At 48.9% G+C, this 16801-nt stretch overlaps 1 protein-coding gene across 1 annotated transcript in view; it reads left to right on the top strand.

Moving 5' to 3' along the window:
* Positions 1 to 857: 857 nt before the first annotated feature.
* RASSF7 (Ras association domain family member 7) overlaps positions 858 to 16801 on the top strand; it is a 34305-nt gene continuing 18361 nt past the window's right edge. The window contains exon 1 of the mRNA XM_054828494.1: positions 858 to 987. The gene's annotated coding sequence lies outside the window, so the exon portion shown is untranslated. The remainder of the gene's footprint in view (positions 988 to 16801) is intronic.

The following is a 16801-nucleotide window of genomic DNA, read 5'->3' as shown; positions in this document are numbered from 1 at the left end:
CTTCAGTATCTACCCAGGCACCTAGACCTACCCCACCTTGGGAAGGAACCTGGTGGGTCTAACTGTCCCCAGCTGTGGGCAGTTGAAATGCCCCGGTTCCCACCACTAGCACTGAAGGAGCAAAGGTGATGGCTGCTTCTTTCACTCAGGTGTGCACCTTGGTAGCAGCTGCCCATGTTTTTGACCTGAGAAGCCAGCACCAAGGATGGTCTGTTTGTATTGTGCACCAGAGCCCCCTGTGCTCACAAGGGCTTTAGGACTCTAGTTCTGGGCCCTGTAGAAAACAACTTGCAGGGCCCAGCTGTGAGAAAAAATGCCCTTGTGACCACATCTGAACCAGAAAGCATCCCTGAAGCTGTGAGTTTGTGGGTCTGTGCCCACGCTGTGTGGTCTGGGGCAGAGCTAGGCAGGTGGAAGTGGCTGCACTTGGGGACACAAGGAGAACCCTGCCAGTGCTAGGGAAGCTTCATTGCTCCTGGGCAGAGGTGACCCGAGTGCTGGCTCTTCCCGGTGAGGTGACCACAGGGGTCTGGGCTGGAGCCGGGAGGTGGAGAGAGATAACATGCAGAAGAGGCCGGGCTTTTGAACTCGGTTTTAGCAGTCCGAGGGAAGAGCTCTTCTCCCTTCCCTTCTCCGCGGCTCTTTTGTTTTCCGCAGTCCGACAGAAGAGGCATCCAGTGAGCGGCAGGGGTGGGGGCAGAGCCCACCCGCACAAAGGCAGCTCTCCACGGGCTGTGTGACCGCTGTCACGCTTTTTCGCTCAAATAAACGCCGGCGGCGGATGACGTGGGGCTGGTGCTCCGCAGCCCCGGGGCTGATTGGTCCCAGCTCGGGTTTGAACGCCGAGGTGTCCTGGCAACGAGCAGCAGAGGAGCCAGACTTTCCCGTCCCCGCTCCGGCAGCGCGGCAGGGGAAGGGCAGGCGCCGCGGAGCGAGGAGCGGCGGAGGGGGACACCGGCCTTCCTCATCCTCTTCCTCCTCCTCCAGGTACCCCCGCGCGGTCCCGGCCCCGGAGTTGGGATGAGTTTCGCCCGTTTTGCGCGGCGGGCGGCCGGCGCTGACTTTGCACGTCTCAGCCGGCACCTGCACTCCCGCACGGACATGGCAGCGGAGGAGCTTGTTTGGGGGTTTTTTTGGGGGGGAGAGGGAATCACTATTTTTTGGGGGGTCTTGAAAGTGACGGTTCAGTGGTGCTTGCGAGAAGGATGCTCAGGGAGAAGCTGTGCGGGGAGAGGGGAGTCAAGGGGCCTTCGGACGGTTGTGTGGTCAGCTCTCTTGCCCCAAGAGCACAGAGCAGGTGGTTTCAGGTAGGTTTGGGTTTGCCTGATGAATCACGCTCAGGAAAGCCCTGCAGGGCACTCAGGGCTAGGAGCTGTGCTAGAAGAAGGTGGCTTAAATTGAAATGAAACAGCTTTTCCTGTTGATAGAGAGCTGTTCTGCCTTCCCCTCAGCGTGACCCACCTGCATGCCCATCCCCCTGGAGCCAGGGTTTGAGGAGGGAAGGGACCCCCAGGGCTCAGCCGTGTGCAGGGAAGCAAGGGGCGTTGTGGGGGGCAGGGGTGTGCTGTAAAGAAAGGGCTTGTTCATCCATTTGGGAGATGGGAGCAGAGATATGAGGAGCTGGCAGGGGGAGGATGCTTGCCTGCATGGGGAGGCAGCTCTCAGTGCAGGGTATTTTGCACCCACCAAAAGTGGCAGAGCCACACGTGCGAAACCGTGTGCCAGCCGTTTAATGACAGGGCAGGTCCAAGCTGTCCAAGATGAGAAACCCCCTCCACAGATTAACATCCATCCTGGAGGAGCCTCTTGTCTCAGTGCAGGTCACGAGCTTGCAGAAGGGCTGGCGTGTCACGCATATTCAGCGGCATGCGTTGAAAAGCAGTGCCACGACTCAGAAAGGCCTTGATGCTGCAAGTGGGGGACAGGATGGGCTCGCAATGCCAAGGCCTTTTTGGCTCACAGCTTGTGTTATTTGTCAGGGCTCAGGCCTGGAGGCTGCCTGAACAAGCCTTTCCCATAGACCTGAAGGCACGAGGAGACTTGGAAATCTCTCCTAGCCTCATGCTTGTAGCAGAAGAGCAGTTCCTCAGCATCCTGGCGGCAAGCAGAGGAACATCACAAAATGAGCAGAGAGTGTTTTGCTGACAGCATGTCAAGCAAAGCTGGAGCAGGAGGGGGGGATCCTCGGGCTGAGGGGGCATATTTGATTTGCCCCATCCCTGGAACAACATTTGGAGGCTTTGTCCAGAGATCCCTTGGGAGCACACCTGGTACAGGGCACATGCTTTGGCATAGTGACTGCAGCCATCCAGCTGTTTCCCTCCACCCCCCAGCCAGATCACAGCTGGATCTGTCCCTGGAGTGGGGTGATGGAGCAGAGGAACCATCACAAACCATTTTCCGTAAAGAGGCACAGAAACTTTGGGAGCAGGATGCGACAAGGGCTCCTCTGCCAAAGGAGTCCCCAAGCCAATGGTGCAACCACCAAGTGGCCTCATGATGGGAAGCAAACTGCTGGTTATTGCTGACCTGGATTTGCAGTGATGACTTGGAGGTGTAAGATTAGCACGGCCAGCCCATCCCAGGGCTGCAGAGGGGAGGATTAGAGAGAGGGAAAGGGTCATGCCTCTTACATAGATCATTCTTCACTGTTTAAACAGGAATATGTAGCACAAGTTGTCAGTTAAAAAAATAAATAAATAAATCCTGCATCATGCAGTGTTGCCAAAGTTTGCAGTTTTAGGGAACGTCTTACAGCAGTATAGGCTTCGCCTAGAAGACCCAGTTACTGGATCTGTGAGTATCAATGGTTTTGTATCTAAATAAAAGTTAAGGAAAAATATCTGTCCATGTAGTTAGAGGAGGTTTGACCTAGATGAATGTGGAAATTTAGAATCCTACAGGTGAATGAGGGGAGTTGGGTATTTTAATTAATTTTTTTATCATGTTTTTAGAGCCAATTTTTAAAATTTGAAAACTTGGGACTGGATGCTGCTGCTCCTACTTAGACCAACAGCTCTCCCTGCTCCAGTTCGTTCAAATGAACCTTGTTTCTCTGAAGGGTTAAGTCAACTACATTCTTCAGGCTTTATTAAACCCATGAACAGTAATGTCAGCCTGAAACCCAAGAGAGAGGAAAACATACCCACACCTTGCAATCCATAAACAGGAATAAATTCAACTCTCTCTGTATCTCCTGAACAGTTCTGTTGAGGCAGTTTATGAACTGGGAGCACTAGCCCCAGCGAAGCAGGACTTTCCCAGATAGTCATTACGTAACTTGTCTTTCCTGGTGTTTTATGGAATAAACACTGCCTGTTGCTCGCTAATAGCATCTGCTTTTATTTGAGTGGGATCATATCTTACAACAATCCTTCTGCTCAGTTTGCAATGACCCCAGCAAGTAATCACTCCATGGCTGGTAGTAAATTCACCCCCAGATTTTTAATGGTGCTATTTACTGTTGAGAATAAGAGCTACCAGTTTTAGGGCTGTAGTGATTAGGGTGGGTTGATGGGACACAAGGCAGTTGGGTAATTGCTAGCAATGAGCTAGTGAACTCCCAGGTAATTGCACTTTACAGGGAGAGGTGTGTTGTCATGGGCAGTGTTTTAAAGGCAAAGCTATGAGGTGTATAAAGAACAGTCATTGACTCCATATGACAGTGCTGAATCATGACCAGGAAATTATCTCTTCTCCTTACCAAGAAAAATAATTCTTGATCTGTTTTCTTTCATCTTGTTCTCTTAAAGAGACACTATGGTAAAACTTGTGCGCCTGTCAATCTGCGCCCCTTCCTTCTCTTCATACCCTTTAACCATTGTTGGGAAGTAGAGATGCTCTGCTTCAGGACACCTACAAGTGTCCTGAAAATGGGTGTTGAGGGGAAGAAAGAGAAAGACAGACTCACTCACTGCCCCTACAAAGGCCCAGCATAGACCCAACCTCTGCTAGACACCTGGGAGTCCTATAGCAGAGGAACCTGGGCAAAGCTCACTCACCAGAAGGCTTCAGCATAAGCTTAGATCTTTTCCATAGACATGAGCCCCCAAGCAATCCTGGTTCATAGGAGAGCGGACATCATTAGCAAGCATTATGAAAGGGAGACATTAATTTTACTTTTAATGAATGTGGGATCCGCAGAAGTTCATGCGGTCACTCACTAGAGCCCTGTTGGCCCTTGGGCAAGATTTCCCAAGTCCCAGCTATCTCCATGCGCATTTGGGCTCCTCAGGATATTACTCAGCCTCAGCATACACGGAGCTGGTAGTCCTCACCTAGCCCTCGCGTCTGGGGCTGTCTCCAGCTCTGCATCACCTCAGCGCCTGTGGTCTCCAGCCTTGGCACTTTGTGTGTGTTTGCCCTGCATAGCTGTCAGTGGAGAAGTCAAAATTGCTTTGCCATCCCTGCTGGAGGGCTGGAGACTCAATTCCTCTAATTGCCACCCTCTCCTACCCTGGAAAGGAGTAATCCCCAAAGCAGTGATGACACTAGAGTCCTCTAATGCTTCTGAAGTCTTCATCAGCAGGTCCTGGAGGGCTTTGGGAAAGATGCTGTATGCATTATATCTATTTTACAGCTGGGAGGGTGGAAGCAAAGCAGGGGGCAGAGCCTTGACACACATTGTCAGGAGGAGAGCAAAAGGCAGGTTTAGGTATGAGCTCTCCCAGCAGAGCCAAGGGGCTGATAGTGTTGCTCTCACCTCACCCAAGGGAGCAGCTCGTCAGGTGGGTCTGGTACTGGGAAGGCTCTGGTTGAGTGGCTCGTTATCTGCTAGAGCCTTTTCATTTTGCCTCGTGATTAAGAGACAAAGACAGGGAGTGTGTCTCTTCTCTGTTTTAATGAGCTTTCCTCTCCCTGTGTAATAAGGGAGAAAAATTGCAGCAAAACCAGCAAAACAATCTTCAGTACAAGATTGTTCCAGCAATGGGGAGAAAATGAGTAGTTTGTGGGCCCAAGACCACCCAGGAGAGGGGCTGCTCTTGGTCCAAGAATGATTTAAGGGTTTAGCAAGTTAGGAGTGCCAATGCTAAAGTTGTGGCAGGGTTATCAATATATTATGGATTTTGTGCAACTGGACCAGATATTTCCAGGTACAGGCTGATACAAACACCAGTGCTGGTCCAGGTTGCTGTAGCTCTATCGACATGCCTGGAGCTACTCTACCACTATGGTTAGCAATGAGAAAAGTAGTTTAAGCTGTTCTCATTCCCCCCAGCCTGATCCAAGCACTCGCTCCTCCACCTTCTCCTTTGTTGGCTCAAGTGTTTCCCTGACTGTCTGATGCAGAGACAGTGGGCTGGCAGAAAAAAACCCCAACATTTTCTCCCCTGAGGTTTTTCTACAGCTGGACCAGTCCTTGATCCAGTTCTCTGCACAAAGAGTAGCATTGGCATGATGGAGGGGGCAGCACAGGCTGACAGGCCACCACTGCCTGCTTTAACCAGTCCAAAATATCAGCTAGGATAAGAGGTCACAGATGGATCCTTTCCCCTCTCTTTCCTGTAGTGTTGTTAAAGGAAATGCATGCTGGTCACGGTTTTACTAACCACTGCCAGATGTTTAAAATTTTAGTTTAATCATTGGTCCAGGACCACTTGGTCAGGTGGCTGTGGCCACAGGAGTGCTGAGCTGAAGCAAATCCCTGGAAATCTGCTCTCTGGTACCAAGATGAGCACCAGGCTTCATGACACCATTTTTGAACCTTAAGGTAGTGAGGTACAGGCAAAGATAGAGCACAAGATTCAAAGGCAGGAGCTACTGAGTGTTGATCCTGGCTCTACTGCCAACTCATTTTGTCCTGGGGCAAATTATTTAGAGCTTTCCTTTGCTCTGCTCCCCTTCCATCCCCTTTCCAAAACCTTTGTCACATGAGGGTTGGGGAGAAGCTTGCAAAATGCCTGCTGAAGTGCTTTGAAGATGGAAAGCAGTATGCACAAAGTTGTAGGGGCAATATAAACAAACCTGGCTATACATCCCTCAGGCTAAATGAGGAAGGAGGAGGGGTTAACTAGTGGGTGGCACCCATCTCCTAATTACAAGGCTTGTCTCCAGATCCATGAGGGTGATGAGGCACTGGCACAGGTTTCCCAGAGAAGTTGTGGATGTCCCCTCCCTGGAAGTGTTCAAGGCCAGGTTGGATGAGGTTTTGGGCAACCTGGTCTAGTGGAGGGTGTCCCTGCCCATGGCAGGGGGGTTGGAACTAGGTGATCTTTAAGGTCCCTTCCAACCCAAACCACTCTATGGTTCTATGATCCCTTCAGTGCAAAGCATCCTCTTGTCTGTAAAACAGCTGACATGGACACACCTGAGCAGAGGTAAGGGAGGAAAAAGTTGTCACATGAGTGAACTGAAGTGGCCAGAAATTTCCGTTGGGAGGAAGGGGTTGAGTGGTGGGTGCTGGCAGTGGGTTGCAGGTGGTCTATTGGACCACCTCCAGACCTACTGGTTCTGCTGTATCTCTTCTAGCTTCTTGTCTGGTGAGCTTTTCCAAGTGATTGCTATATAGTCTTGAGGGTCCCATAGGATCTAGGAAAGTCCTACCTGTAGTTGCTGTTAGACTCAATTTATCCTCTTTGACACCTGATTTTGGGGAGGAACCTCTGGCATTTCAGCACTCTTGGTCCCACACCAGTTTGTCAACTCAAAAAGCAGCACAGCCCCAGAAGTTTAAGATTGAAGAAGTAAATTGTGGTTATGCTTTGCTTTCTGAACCTTTGCAGCATTTCTGGGTCATGCTTCTAATGTGTCTTTGCAACAGCGGGAGTTAAAACCTGATGGTGCGTGTGTATGTGCTAAGAAAAGTGAGCATGTAATCAGCTACTGTTGAGGCGACAAGAAACACATCAGATGCCGTGAGGACTGACAGATCTTCTGAGATCAGCCCCACCCAGGTGTCTTGGTCCTTTTCCACGATGACTGTGGCTCTCTCCTCACTGCCGCCTCTTGTATTTCACATGCGCTTATGACCTTACCCTAAATCTAAGTTATTCTTGCAGGCGTAGCACCCTCTGAAAAGCACCTGGGATAGGTTCGCAGGTCTTGTCCCTTGTTTTGGCTGAGTACGGCAGTAGTTTTCTGCACGGGCAGAGAAGTGCAGGTTTAGCAGCCTGGGACCAGGGACAGTGGTTGCAATTTGCACCTCTGCCTTTGGTGCTTTGTAGCTTGGGCAAAAATCAGCCGGGACCATTTGCATGCATTGCATGAAGTACCTAAAAATGCAGGTTGATGTCTGTGTGCTGTTTATTTTGCTTTTAAGCTGGTTCTGAGAATTTTGTTCTCCGTTTGAGAAATAGGAAGAAGTATCTTTTCTCTCTCCTTTTACTAGTCTTCTCCAGCCTGAAAGCTTCTGGGGTAGGAGATGTCCCCTTATGTGTGCAAGTGCATATTGAAGGCCCTGATCTCAGCTGGAGACTTGTACTGAATCACACAAAACCAGCTCTGGAGCTGAGCAACCCAAGATGCTCTTTAAGCCTTGCAGAGCTGCATGTAGTGGAGAGTATTTTTTTCCCACTGGGCATTTGATTCCCACAGCGCTATGGGGAGAGGGGGATATCTGCATTGCCTCTGTTGCTCGCCGGGGCCGAGCAGCACCTGTTGGCAACTGGTCCTTCACCTTGAAAACCCCTGAGGGGTGCCAAATCTATCTGCTGCCTAGTTTCTCTCGTAGTCAGCATGTAACAGCCTGGGAGATTATTGACCCCACCCATCCCATTTGCCAGACAGATGTTAGAGACAGTGATGGATATATCTGCTCTTGGATTAAAAAGCTGTTTAAAATGCATCCCCAGCCAGCTGTGGCCCTCTGCCCTGTTAGCTTTCAAGCGCTCTCTTGAAGAAATCCTCTTTCAGTCCTACCCTTTCCTACAGTCTTCTCCTGCTGTTTTCTGCCTGGCAAAGCCCCAGCAGCAGCCCCCAAGAAATGCGGCGTGTGTAGTGGAAACGACTTTGGCTGACTGGGATGCTTTTGCAGGGAGCCCAGGTGCTGTACGCAGTACAGTGGGGAGAAGAAGACACCTCCAGATGGAAGTTAGAGATCTCCTCCTCCTCCCTTTTTTTTTTTTTTTCCTCCCAGATCCAGCAGTTCAGTGGTTGTGTCAGCATACCTTGGCGGTGTGGGGATAGGGAGGAGCTGGAGCCTCTGTAGCATCAAGCAAAAGTCTCACTTTGCTCTCAGTCGCCTGTTGCAGGCACCTATTTATGTCTCATGGCTATAGAGGGAGAAAAGGAGCTGCATGGGGAAGACACCACAGGACAACTCCTTCAGAGGGAGGGTGGATGCTTTCTCCTCTGCTTTGGACATTTGTATACCAGCTTGCCCTGCCCCAATGTCTCTGCATGGGCAAACTCTCCCTTGGCGTGGATTTTCCTGCCTTTTCCCAGCAACCCTGAGAGCTAACCATCCCTGGGCTGCCTTTCCAGGGCTTTCCATCCTGCCAGAGACTGTAACCGCATGGGCTGTGGTCCAGGTCTCATTCCTTCCTTGGGTTTGCCCTGCAATGGTGGCAGCAAGGATGTGCTGGTCCGTGTGGTCAAAGTAGAGGCTAGTAGGCTGCCCACTTGCCTAGGTAGATTTAAAAGTCTAAGAGCAAAAATACCTCCTCCTTTGGTAGGAGATCTGGGTGAGAAATTCTGGCTCAGAGCTGATGTTGCGTTGGGACAGGGATGCTGGGATGGCAGTGTTAGTGGAAGATGGCTCTGCCTGTGTTACTAGTGGTGGTGGAGGGGAAATCATTAACCCAGAAAAGGAACATATAAATTATATGTGTTCAATAGATAGATAAATCATTACTTCTACCAGCGCTGTAAATTAAGCCATTTCTCCCCACTTCCTCCCAAATTTTATCAGCCTAAACTGGACTTTTCTGTACAATATTTTTTCCCTATTAAGCTTTTAAGGAACTATATTTTCAAGCAGCCAATGACTTCTTTTTTTCTAAAAATCTCAATTTTCGCCTCAAGTTAGCTCAAAACACCTGTCTCTTGGAAAACTAGGCCCCTTTAAGATGTCTCAGGCTGCTTTGAATCACTAATTGCTTCTGAATAGGCAGGCCAAATGTTTTATCACTTCAAACTCCCATAGCAATGCAAATCTATACAGCTGAGAAGCCTCTTTCCATGCATGGGGGTGATGGATATAGATAAGGATTAAAAATGGAAACAAATTCAGCCCAGGGGGGGTGCTCTTTGTTCCTTCCTGCCCTCAGTGGAGTTGCCAGGGCTACATTTGTTCCCCTGCATCTTTTTTGGATGGGATCCAGCACCCCTTGAATGCAAAGGCAAGAGGTACAGTGGCTGGAGAGAGCTGGATGAGGTCCTAGGTACATACATATTTCATTGCCCTTGCCAAGCTCTGTATTGTCTTCTCTCTCTGGTTTCACAAAGGTGGTGTTTTCTAAAACTTCCCCTTGTTGAGGGTGATGCACTCGAAGCTTCGTCCATTCTAAGGTTTCTGGCTGTTCAGTTGTTTTCCACTTTCTCTGGATGCCAGCCAGTCATATTTCCCATGCCTGGTGGGAAAAGGGGTGATGCCTGGTAGGCAAAACAGGACCTGCCGGAGAGCCATTTGGAGGTGCCAACATCTGCCACATCCTCCTCGGTGCTGCTGTGTGTGTGTTTGGGGCTATGCTGGTTCACGCAAGGTGCGGGAGATGAGCAGCACTGTGCAGAGCCTCACTGGTGCTGGGTTGCCCCTGACTTCTTTAACTAACCTGAAGGCAAACTTTGACTATTAAGAGGTGGAAAATCTCGATGAGCCAGGACAGTCTAAATCCTTCTTTTTGCTTAGGTTGCCTGTTATTAGAGCTGCCTGCCGTGTGCTGAGTACGGCTGCACTCAAAAATTGCCAAGAGCTCAGCGTTATGGAAGCGAAAGCCAATTTACTGACTTTCCAATAGAAAGGAAGATACATGCTGAATGTGCATCTGTTGGATGATATTTCTATTTCAGGCATGCTGCTAACATACAGATGGAAAAGCAACTTTGTTTGCATGATTTATGTAGTTACTAGAAAACCTTGGGCTAAGACTACAGTGATACTTTGTAGGCACCGGGTACTATTTATTCTTAGCATAGTAGGTAATAAAATCCTTTTTCTCTCTGGCTTTCCAAGTGAATTCTGGTTGACTGAGATACATTACCTAACCTATTCAAGTACTCTGGACATGGAGAGCAAATAAAGTATCCTGACAAATAATATCTTCATATAAAATCGATAGCTAATAAAAAATCAGTCCCTTGAGGATAATAACAATTTATCTTTAAAGCAAAAACTGCAAAATTTTGTCAAAGAGAAAAAAACAAACCACTCTGCTCCTCTTTATTTAGGCATTATTCTTTCTGTGTTTCAGGTGCATATAGGACCCACTCAGGACTTGAAATAAGTAAAGATAAACTATTGTTTTCCTGCAGGAGTTTAGGTCTTTAGTGATGGGTTCCAACCCAGGTGTAACTACTTGCTGAAATGGGGTCTTCATGCATAACCCTGTCTTCCTACCTGGAGGAAAAAAAAAAAGAAAAAAAGATGGTTTTGAGTATAAAAATAACACAGGGCAATTAGAAACTAGAGACCTTGCCTGTCCTTTGCAGGCTTTTGTCTAGAGGTGGTCTTGGATGTCCAAGTCTGTCTGATGCCTGGCACCAGCAACTGTAGGAGGGCCAAGGCCATAGGAGAGGATTCTGGTTTTGGTGGTGTGAGAGGACTGTGAGGCTGGAGATGTGAGGCTGGCTGTGTGTAATGTGGGGGTTTCTGAGAACACAGGCTGGCAGGTGGCTTCTGAGGCATGGTGTTGGAAAAGCAATTTAGGACCAATGTGAATGGCCCAGGCAGAGAGCAGGAAAAGGTGTCCCAAAGGGCAGAAGCCATGCTCCTCTCCAGGCTCAGGTGCCCTCCCAGTGCAAAACTGGGAGCCCAGGCAGGGAAGGAGGCAGAAAGGCTGCAGCAAGAACCGGAAAAACCTGCTCACGCCAGCTCGGGATTCACATTACTCACATTGGTTTAAAACAGGTCACGTTTGATTTGGTTTCAAGACAGAGATGGCCAAACTGCCTAAAGACTGTTTTCAGTCCAGCTTAGAGCAGGTCCAGGCTCCCGCATGCCTGTTGCTGTGTCACTGCCCCCCCTGCTCTCCTAACGCATTGCCAGTGCAAGGTCTTATTTGGGGGTTTAAGTCTTTCTTAAGCAAAGGCTGGGCTAGGGGCATGTTCCCCAGCCCATCTGAGGGCTGGTAACCAGGAGCAGTGGGATTGCATCTGGACGCTCACACCTCCTGACCTGCAACAGGCTTTGAAGAAGCTCACCCAGCAAGTTTGCTGGTTGAAGCTGGATGGGAGTCAGCTTCTGGGGATGCTCCTCATTGGAAAGGAAGAGTTTTCTGCCTTCCCCAGCTGCCATTGCAGGTGAGAAGCTCATGGCAGTGGTGCAAGTTGAAGCTGCCCTACTGCAGGTCTCATCCACGCTAGCACCGGCGCTGGCTGCACCACACTTCTTCGTCCCATCAGAAGCTGAGCCAGATGGGTCAGCCCCGTATTATTTATCAGGTTATTATAGTCAACTGGGTATGAGTAGCAGAGGTGAAACCACACTTTCCTTGGGAAGAAGGAGGAAAAAAGAAGCTAACAGAGTTAGAAGTCAGATTATCTCAGGCTAATGGCTGCATCTGCTTATTAGGCAGCAATAACAATAATTTACCTTTGAACTGCAATAATTCATTGTAACACTTCCCTCATGAATCCTTGTTACTTTTCTCACCCCTCTTGTTTGGGGATCTGAAAGCACTTCGTAAACATTAATTAATTATTCCTCCACACCCTTGCAAGCAAAGTAAACATTATTCCCATTTTGCAGCTGGGGAAGCTGAGCTCACTTAAGGAGATAGTAACTGAGCAGGGATGCAGGAGCCCAGAGAACAGGTCCCTACCCCAGTTTCTACCACAAGCGCCTTTCTGCAGAGAGCTCTGCAGCAGGGGTATTGGGACATAATCCAGGGTAATTCAGACCCTCAGCCATGCACGCTTCCATGCTTACCACCTTTTTCAGGTAGCAGGAAAGATGAGGGCAGCTCCTGCCTTGGAGATGTCTGCGACAACGGTGCTCTTCACTATCTCATCGCCTTTAAGCCTCCGCCACAGGGACCAGGCACCTGCCAGTGTGAAGCACCTGTCATTATTCACAGTAGGACTCTCCCTTTTTTAATGACTATGTTAATGACCCTAATCTGTTGGTGTGAACGTGGTTAATCCCACAGCTCTCGGGACTAGCAGTTTAGAAACTTCTCTTCTCCTGCCTCCTCACACCTCACTTTGCATCCTAACCTAACACTCCAGCACTGGGATGAGCTGGTGGGACTTGTGCAAAGCAGAAGACACCAACCCTTGTCCTGGCTTGGAAATTGGGCTGCTGTGAGTAACAGGACACAAGAGTAACAAATCAAGGCATCCATCTCCAACCTCTTAGCTTGGGGATGTGACATGCGTAGTACTATCCCGAAACAAGATGTTTGAAGTTAAGCCTGCGCTCAAGTGCTTTGATGGACCTTGGTCCTTGAGGAAGGAGGAGTCTGGCATCATGGATGCAGTGTGTGACAAAGATGTAAATTAAGGGGAGGATGTCCTCTGAAAATAATGAGCCTTGGCAGCAGAGCAGGGGACGAGACACTGAAGGTCCATGCGCAGCCAGTGGTAGCCTGTTGGGAGAGCTTTTTGGTTTGGGTGGGGGTTTTGGGTTTTTTTCAAAAACCAACAATTGACTTTTGGAAGCCAAATGGATGCCAGCATCAGAGTGGGAGGAGGGTCGTGTTTCATAGACAAGTCATGGTGGATTGAATGTAAATGAATCTGCAGCATGATGGACAAATGGGATCAGTGCCAGGAACCCTGGCTGCTGCTGGGGGATGGATTAGTAGCAGGTACTGGTTGCGTTTGCACACAGGGAGGGCATGAATGGCAAGGCAGGGAGGTTTCCAGCATTGCCCTGCCTGTAGCACCACAAGAAAGAGACATCTTCAGGCTCAAAGAAGAGAGGTCAAGCCTAGATAAACATCAGCTTGGTCCCCCATCAGAGAATCACTGAGGCATGAAGAAAAACTTTAACAGCTGCAATGCTGCTTTTGAACCCCCTAGTAAAAGGGAGGGTCAGAGGGTCAAAACTTTCAATGCCTCTGGGAAGGAGAGGACTTTTCCCGGCAAGCCTTTGAAAAACCCAAACTAAATTAGCATGACCACACTGCTAAATGCTTGGGAAACCTGGACAGCTCAGGTCACAGGCTCCCCCAGCAGCAAAGTGGCAAAGAGCTGTTGCATTCCCATACTCAACAGCCATAATTAATGGGGCTATTTCCTAGGTGAAAGGCAGATCTTGAGAATCCTACCCAGGACCTGGATGGGAAATAAAAGTTTGTGGGACGTGCCCTGGGCGTCCTTTCTCATCCCAACACTGTTGCCCTTTCCCCTTTCTATTTCTTCCATCCATTTTCTCTCTTCACTTCCATCTACCGTTGTTTCGGCTGTTTCTGCCTCTCCTATTCCCGGTGTCATGGCTCAACTCACAGTTGAAGTGGGGAATGGCAATGAAGCTGTAATGACCCAGCCATACTCTCCTCTGGGGATGCTGGATGGGACTGCAGCCCTTTTTTTCTACTTTTTATTGCAAAAAGGGGTAAGCAAGAGCCCTACTCCTCATTTTGAGTTCTTCACTTCCACTTTGAAGGTAGATTTTGGTGGGTTTGGACTGTTTGCAGGAGCCATTCTAGCAAAGAGCAGGTTTCTGGAGGATGTAGGGACCTGAGATTTCTGGCTCTGACCTCATCGTGGGTTTTTACAATACTGTCTTTCCACTTGGCTCCCATTCGTCTGCGCTGCGAGTTTCCTGGGTACCACTTTTCACAAGACCCTTTGCAGGTCATCTCCCTTCACAGCTCCCACCAGCGTAGGTGTGGAAAGCAGATAGGCACACGCAGACATTGCAGCTGCTTTTAGTGTTTTCGGGGAAAAGTGCTGTATGCCTGTGAGGTGCAATCCGAATGCATAAGAAGACCAATGTAGATAAAAAGTTTACTGTCAAGGGCTGCAATCTTGCAGGCTGCTGTTGAGCATCCCCATTCCTATTGCAGCCACAGAAGACAACCGCTCAGCAACTTTTGCAGGTTTGATGCAAAAACAGAATTAATACTTCATTGAATAAAACAGGATGGCAAGAAATATATCAAGTTTCAGAGGCCAGAAGGCCTGCCCTCGAAGGAGAACAGCTGGTCTTCCCACCAGACCAAGGTCTCTCCTTCCTGCAAGCCCTAACCCAAGCAGGGCTGTGGGTGGGAATGGTGGGGTGCGGTCTATGGTACGCTGGCAGTCAGCTGCAGTGGCTCTGTGGTGCTGAGCCCCGATTCGGCTTTTCTATGATGCTGCAACTTCTTCTCTTCATCATGTCTCTTGTTGTCCTAGAAACAGAGGAAAAAAATTCTTCTAATCGAGCCCTTTTGTTACACTCAAGGCAGCATCTTCTGTCTCTTAGCAAAACAGTGTATGGTTGCATAATAAAACCCTGGCCAGAAAAACAACGGTGGGTTCAAAACCTTCCAAAGAAACTTGGAAAAACTTTACACCCTCCAAACTTTCCCAAAGTCCTAAGAGGGCTGAAAGGGTTAATAGGCATTTCCCAACCCTGCTACAAGTATATGTTGAGCAACAGGAGGCAGTACTCCTGTATATATACATATATAAAAATACAATTTATATTTATATTTTTATAATTATATATTATCATTATTTATATATATGTCCTCACTTTTGGCTTTGAATTACAGCTCTTGAAGTAGGGAGGGTCTGCTGGAATAGAAAGTCAACATGCCATATGGTACTGGCCACTTTTCCCTCCTGGTGCCAGGGCTCCCCTGGAAATGCCTGAATTTTGGGGGCCATTGTCTTTACTTGAGAGGGAAGCTCAGAACCAAAACCCAACAGCTCTGCAGATTCCGGTGCCTCAAATACCTATTTTCCCCTCATCTCCCACGCTGACCGTGCAGTGCCATGTTGTAGCATGGGCTAATGCTACTGTGCTTGAGCTGGCTTGGATGGCCATCTCAGTGGAGATGTGCTCCACTAAGAGAGGCTATAGCTGGTCACCAAATGATGACCTGCTGCTACCGCACGGTATGTTTGTACTCATGAGGGCTTTTTTTGTGCAAACGTATTCTGTATCTTAAGAACCCTCAGAGCAAGTAGTCTTTTGTTGCACTCCTGAGCACATCAGCAAGACAGCATCATCTTCTCTGGGGAAACTCAGATAGGGTTACTATCTCATCTGCAAATAGGATGGTGGCTGGAGAGACCAAAGGGCCTGCTTGGTTATAATTCAACTGCTCAAGATGCTGAGATAGCTCCACTCTCCTCCTGAAAGCAGCTTGGCTGCTCAGTGTACAACGAGCATGTGACTTTTCAAAACTTTAAGACACACCTTTAGAAAACCCAGCAAGGAAGCAGAGAGCACAAACCCAGAAATCAGGTCAGTCACTATTCCTAGGTCAGTTCCCTGAAGAAATCCTCGGCACCACAGGAACTTCTGAGTTTCAGGAATAAATCTGGAGGTGGGCTGAGACACTGCAAGGGTTGGAGGAGGTGGTCCATGAGTAGCTGGATTCGAAGAGCTCACCAATATGAAACTATCTTCTGGACACTTTCATCCATCTCTGTTGATGGAAGGCGTGGAGAACTCTTTGTAGGGTGGGGGATCAAGGCATCACACAGACATGCAGGTGCAGAGTTAGAAGTTTGTTTATTTTTTGCAGTAATAGTTTTAGCTTTACAAGTGAAAAGAGATTTCCTATCTTTTTACAAGCTGCTAAAGGCAGAAAGATTTAAAACTCAAAATCTTTTTATTAAAAGAAAGACAACCATCCTCACTAGTGGCAAACAAACCTCTGCTCAGTTTGTGTCCGATTGGGATCTCAGAAGAGTATCCAAGCTAATAAATAAGATATGTATCTCCTGAGAACAGCTTTTGTTTTTTTCTTATACAGATCTTTGTTCTTCCTGTGCTATAAGGTCTCCAGGGCATGGCCCGTGTTACGGAACGCCAGATGTATTATCTGATTTTAGAAGAACATAATTATGAGGAATATGTCAGAACAACAGAAAACTTAATTTAAAACCCCAATTAAAGCTGCCGAACGACAGCTACATAGTCGTGTGTTGCATCACCTCCTAATCCCAGCAGCTCGGATGTGGAGAAGCGAGTAGTTAAGGATGTCGTAAACCTGACGAGGTCCACACGAGATGGGGATTTTTCTGACTATAAGTAAAAATTAACGCACGTTTTGTGATGGAGCAGCAGCCCTGAGATCTGTTTTAGAGCAGCCACCTCAGGACCCATGGTCTGATGGGTGGGTTATCCTTTCTCAAGAAATACAAAGGTAACTGTGTCCACACCGCTGCAGGAGGTGCTTGGCTCTAGGGTTGCACCAGCATGGGCATGGCTGGAGCAGTCTTGCTGGTGGAGATCACTGGGATGGGACACTGAGGCTGATGCCACCACAGCCATCCTCATTGCTTGGTGGGCCATGGAGGAAGGGCATTGGCGTGCGAGGCAGGGGGAGCTTTCAGGTGGGTTTTTTTGGGAGCTAGAATGGGAAAATCAGGCAGAGGGGGGAGGTGAGGAGTTTCCAAAGCCTCCGGCATGGCAGCAGGCACCTGCTTCTTCCCAAACCGGCTGAACCTGTCTCCCTCCCTTCGCCTCTCTGCGGTTTTAGGGCACAGGGCCAGGCCGGCGGGCACGGGGGGGGGGGGGGGGGGGGGGGGGCGCTGTGCCCGC

Source organism: Grus americana, chromosome 5, assembly GCF_028858705.1.
Source record: "Grus americana isolate bGruAme1 chromosome 5, bGruAme1.mat, whole genome shotgun sequence".
Taxonomy (NCBI): domain Eukaryota; kingdom Metazoa; phylum Chordata; class Aves; order Gruiformes; family Gruidae; genus Grus; species Grus americana.
The sequence above is the reverse complement of the archived record's forward strand: the minus strand, read 5'-3'. Positions and strand labels throughout refer to the sequence as shown.